The 5859-nt window shown below is 33.3% G+C and overlaps 1 pseudogene; it reads right to left on the minus strand.

Annotated features, from left to right (window-relative positions):
* Positions 1-2362: 2362 nt before the first annotated feature.
* LOC132699652 (WD repeat domain phosphoinositide-interacting protein 3-like) lies at positions 2363-3789 on the minus strand (annotated as a pseudogene).
* Positions 3790-5859: the final 2070 nt, after the last annotated feature.

A 5859-nucleotide genomic window follows, 5' to 3' on the forward strand; every position in this document is an offset into this window, starting at 1 on the left:
GGCCATCTTGGAACAGCTTGTATCACTTATAAACATTTTTTGTGCTCGAAGTAGATTTACCACATGCCGTAGTCAACATTTCAAGTGTTTTTCAGCACTGTATTCCATTGTTAACACAAAATTTTATGCAAATTCCTTGTTGCAATTTTTTCTACAGCAGCAAATCGCCGATCACACAAAACACGTCTAACGCTTCTGTCTTACATAAAAAAAGTAAAGTGCAAACTGGCTGAAACTGTTAGGGGCATGTGTACCAACATAACGAAAACATATGTTAATTTTGAAAGTGAATTTTGGATCTTCTTGTATAATTATAATATATGATTAATTGATTTAAAAATTTTATAATGATAAACAGAGGCCTTTGAAAGCAAAGATACGCGTATCAGGAGAGTTGATAGTAGTTTTAGTGTGGTTTTAATTATAAAGCAGGTGCAGCATTTACGAGAGCACTTGGAAAGTATTGTATTAAGTATTGAATGTCAAGTTAGCTGTGTAATAGGCTGAGTAAAAATTGGTAATTAGTTTAAAACCAATGTTAATTTCACCTTGCGAAATATTTTTAAGGGAGGTGAACAAAATTGAAGAAGGAACTTCACTTTAAAGTAATCTGGAATAGTTAATGATATATCTTGCTTTGAAGGACATCGCCCATTTCATTGCAATGTCGCAAGTTGCTAAACTTATTGTTTTCTCTTCCTACATTTGACACTATAAGTCCAAGATACGTTATTAATTTGAAATTTAAATTAAATAGTCACTGCTAGTGCAATTTTTAGCACACGAAATGTCATGAGTGAGTTAAATGAATTTCTCAGGCTAGTACAAATGTGTCCATCAAATTATTTTCGAGGAAGTCAGTTAAAGCGTTAAAATATTTGCCAACCATTTAAGGAAGTGGCTTATCTTGACCGTTGGCTTTAGTAAACTAATTCAGGATCGTACACCATTGAACATTTTGGAGGTCTTTCATCTAAGAAAACTTCTATTTAATGTCACACACGTGTTGACAAAACCGATACCCAAAGAACCATAATTTATAACGATTATAAGCCAAATTTGAATGGGGCATTTCTTTACATATACTCAACAATGAAGGTCGAACGGTGCCAAAGAAAACACATTCGAAAGATTTCGAAAACCACACCAACCGAATGTATACGAAAAAGGTATTATCATTAAAGTTTCTGCCTACGTCCAGCCTTTGTCAAACCTTTTTTCCTTATTTCAACTTTGCGGCCCATTCTACCTAGCGACTTTTGATACTCGATCACCATAGTTAAAGTTAAAGCTTAGAAATTTCGTTAGTTTTCGGTCATTAAGTTCAATAAAGGCTCGACAGTTGAGGGAAGTGGGTGGATCCGAGCAAATTTGCGGCCGATTGGGGAAGTGACGTATAGGATGTCGATTTTTTCTTTGAATTCGGTTTCGGTGACTTATAGGGACAGAATACAGGGGTGACATTGATTTTCAACGTCGTTTTGTAGGCTAGTAAATTCACCGATAACTACTTAGATCTGTTAGCGTGTCGTTAAGATGTATCTGTTTGTCGTAAGTTACCGGCCGCCGTCGTTAATAAGGGTTGGTTGTAAATTTGCCCGTTAATTAACGCCGGCGTTAATTAGGTGCCACGTGATTTTTACGAAATCGTACGAACAAATCTGTTTGTTGTAAATTAATTAAATTTTAATTTGAAAGTCCGGTACGGTCGAGGCAATTCGGGACTTTCGAAAAAATATTTTTAGTGTAATTTGTGGTAATAATTATTTGATATTTTGGTGGAATTGAAAGCTTACTTTGATGGTTTGATAGAAACGTTAGTTTAAATAGCACCATTTTTTTCTATTTTAATACGTTTCTAATAAATAATGAAGACGAACAAATACGAAAGCTCTTATATATAAATACGATTAAGTAAAATTATATTATGTAAGTATATAAATGTCTATAATATTATTTTTATTTGATTAATTATTACTAAGGGGATTTATAAACCCGTCACTTGATAACTATTAAATTTTAAAGTGTCGTTCTTTTCCACACTTAGTAAAGTCTGTGAAACAATTTCATGAACAAATTCATGTTCAAAAATATAATCTACATATTTTGGCAACCTAAAAAATCATTTGATTGGATCTGTTTTAGAGCGATCATCTCCTATATAGGGTGCTATTTTATAAGTGTCCGATATGTCATAGAATGATTTTATAAATATTTTTTACGCGTAATCTTCAATGATGCATTATTGAGATAGGTTATCAAAGTTTTATTTGTATTTTTTTTTGGGGATTTGAGAAGTTTTAATTTTTATTTATCAATTTCTTGTAATAGGCGCTACCTACATTTCAAAGGTTCATGATTTTTATAGGGTTCCCTTCTCACTGGCACTTGCTAATCGTGTCTCGCAGATTCAGCGAAATACAGCTAATGTTGGCTTCGTGGGCAATAATATCTAAAGGAGATTTTTCTGTATTTGCCAAATCGATCAACTAAAATATTAACTCGCAATTACTTTCGATATATTACTAGCATATTATTTTCCTGAACGTGTCCTGTCATACGTCCATTCAATGTCAAAATACATGAATTTGTTTTGGTGTTTGTGTAAATATATAAACTTTTATTACAGATTCCAGAACTACCTCAATTCTATCTCTCCGGAGTTTTACTCGTAGAACAGGATCATCGAATCCCAAGTAAATAGGTCTAGTTTTTCTAAAATTGTCCCAAATCATCACGTAAGAGTGAAAGCACAAAGCATTTTGCATCTGAAAATGCATGTACATCTGTATACACCACTTACTCTCTTTGGAGGACATAAAGGCTTTGGACCACCTCCAACAAGCGCAAGGTAGTTGCATCTAAACGGCATCTCCACATACCCCAGGCCACCATCTTCAAAATTTCGTCTCACTTTTTCTTTCAAAGGATCGCAATTGTATATCCCAAATCCAGCGGTTGTAGCACAAGCAAAATGACGGCATTATTTGAACTCAAATTCATGTCGGTGGACGAAAAATGTTTGACGGATATGTTAAAAAAATGAATTCTTTAATAATTTATGCTTATGCTCTTATTAGAAGTCCTTTTCGAAAAATTTTTGATTTGTGTGTTTTTAACAGAATAAAACAATTATAATATGGAAATGTTGTGTAACAAACATAAAAGATTTTGATTTACCGTTAGTAGCTCAATCTTAGTTATATCATTCTTTTGATACCGCGTATTTCGAAACCAAATAGCTTTAGATCACTGGCGAAAGAGACTAGAGAAATCACCCTGTAGAAAATTAGTAATCAAAAATTTGTTGTATGAAAAATAAGCTAACGATCAGAATTATTATTTTGGTGTTATCTGAAAAATGCCAGTCACGAAAAAAAATTACTATAAAGAAAAAATAATATAAGTTATATAATTTATATCCTTAAATGTAATTTTAAACCAAGGGTTCAAATATGTTTTTTTTTAATTCCATAATTCGACTAGACTAAACACTAGATTTAAGAAATTAGATTCAAGAAATTTAGGTTATTTCTTCTTTTATGGAGAGAAAAATTAAATGAAAATTATTTATATTACGTTTCTTAATGCGAGGGTGGACAACTTAGAGTTTATATCGTAAAATTTAGATACATTCCAATGATAGTTTCCTATAAATTCATCAAATCGTTCGTAAATTAGAGTGTGACGTATTTGCATTCAAAGAAGAATATACAATCCCGTCTTACCCATGGGTGGATCGAAATAATTTTTCTTCATTTCAGTCATTGTTTTGTCCAAGATCCTCATTTTTACGGTTTCTTTTCTTCCTGTACTTCTCCTTGGTCATCTGATGGGGGATGATAATAATAAATAAGCACAGGTACATAAATTTAGAAATCATATTTTATGATGAAAATGATAGGCAATTCAGATGCCATTGAAGCATAAAGCTCAATACCGCAGCATAGACTGTCAACTGAAAGTCGGGACACACGAGGTTTATAATAATTTATCTCAATATATATTAATTAAATGTTAGTTAAAAAAATAGTCAGTTTAGTTGCTTATTTTATGAATTTTGCAGGCACCTAAATGGTATAAACTTTTTAAAAAAAAACAACTTGCTTTGCTTCTTCCGAATAGGATGGACGCAATTTAATATTTTAATCTTACATTCGTATGCGCCGATGCGAAAGAAATAAGACATACAGGGTACACAACAAAGGGGGCAAAAAAATTGGTCCCGCGAGAGTCCCGACGAAAATATCATATCCAATTTCTTACGCTTCCCTAAATGTTTTAAAAAATAATTCCAGTACAAACATATCTCCCATAATCTCCTTTCGGGTCACCGAAGTCTACCGTAATATTACACAAAATATTATGTTACAGCCAAAATGGTTTGTTACGGGAGGCCCCATTGTGCGCGCTTAAGATAAACATGTGTCATCTGTTCGCTTAGAAATGTCAAAAAATTTCAATGTGACGCACTCGAGCGTCTTTGATCCCCTTTCGCATAACAAACATCCCCTGAAATATTCTCGAATCAGGTAAAATCGAACGCGTTTGCAACACAAACATTTTTTTTTTAAATGAAGGTAAATATTAAGGTATAGTTATTGCAAACAGTTCCTTTGGTCGATGTCTGACGATGTTTGACGTGGCGCAGCGGCTACAGATCGGAGATCGAGATAATTCCGAAGTACTTGTGCAAATGTTTGCGAATTCGTTGATTTTTCCATCAGATAAGTCGAACAGCAAATGGATTTATTGTAGGGTGTGCGCTATTGTTCCCCCATTTATCGATTTAGATTGTTTTGTAAACACATTACGGCATTTAAATGAGCGCGACAAAGGAATTATTTACAAATTTGCATCGGGTTTTGGGCGGCAGCTGCTACACCTAGTGCGAGTTAAGGGCCTCCAGTCCAACGCTATGATGCTATCTTAGATTTCGGAAGTGGTTTTCGCAAAGTTTATAATTACCGGGAAGGGTGGAAAAACCCTGACGCAATAACAATGACTCTCATAAAATGACTAAAAACCACTTGTTAAGCAATATAGAATATGGTTTCACTATGTTGAGGGGATAAGAGCGGTTCCAGTCAATGTATTTGCTTAATCTACAAAAGTAAAAGACTGTTGTGGTGGTTGAGATCAGTATATCAGAATTTCAGACTGAAATGCGACGTCAGCATTATTACGGTTCCGTCGTGTTGTTTTGGAAAATGTACCCGTAAATTAGTGCTCATAGAAAAGGTACAATAATAAACTTGTTCAACCATTCTTTAATAAGCATTTAGTTCGCTTTTACCAAATCATACGCGTGACTAAAGTGGCGGTAATCTTATTATAAGCTATTGTCAAAATTATTTCTTACTTTATATTTGTACCTTACTTCCATGGATAGAGAAAAGGAGTTTTTAAATTTATTGGAGCACCAAATTTATACCAAGAAAACAATGTAAAACGATAACTGATCTATCTATCTATCTGTCTATCCCAACACAGATAACAATGAATTCTTATTCTTACTCATTTTAAAATGAAATGTTTATGAATTGAAAAGCATAGCTCATAATGATGACACCAGCAAATGCCATAAGGATACGCTTGGTGTCACTATTATCATCCCTGAATTTGAGTACCGAAATGTAATTCAGTATACGTTAACAAAATGTCGAATATTTCGTTAAACATTATCTATGAATTAAGAACTAGACATTAGAAATATTTTCTAATGTCACAACATTACACACGAATTTGCTTATTTTTTTGTGGCAAAAGTGACTTTTGAAAAGTAAAAAAGTGTTTTTAGATATTCCTGTTACAAAGTTAAAGGGAATTTTGCAATGAACTTGACGGTATGAATTCCAT

The sequence above is a fragment of the Cylas formicarius genome, unplaced genomic scaffold (genome assembly GCF_029955315.1).
Source record: "Cylas formicarius isolate icCylForm1 unplaced genomic scaffold, icCylForm1.1 PGA_scaffold_3__17_contigs__length_32017465, whole genome shotgun sequence".
Lineage (NCBI taxonomy): Eukaryota > Metazoa > Arthropoda > Insecta > Coleoptera > Brentidae > Cylas > Cylas formicarius.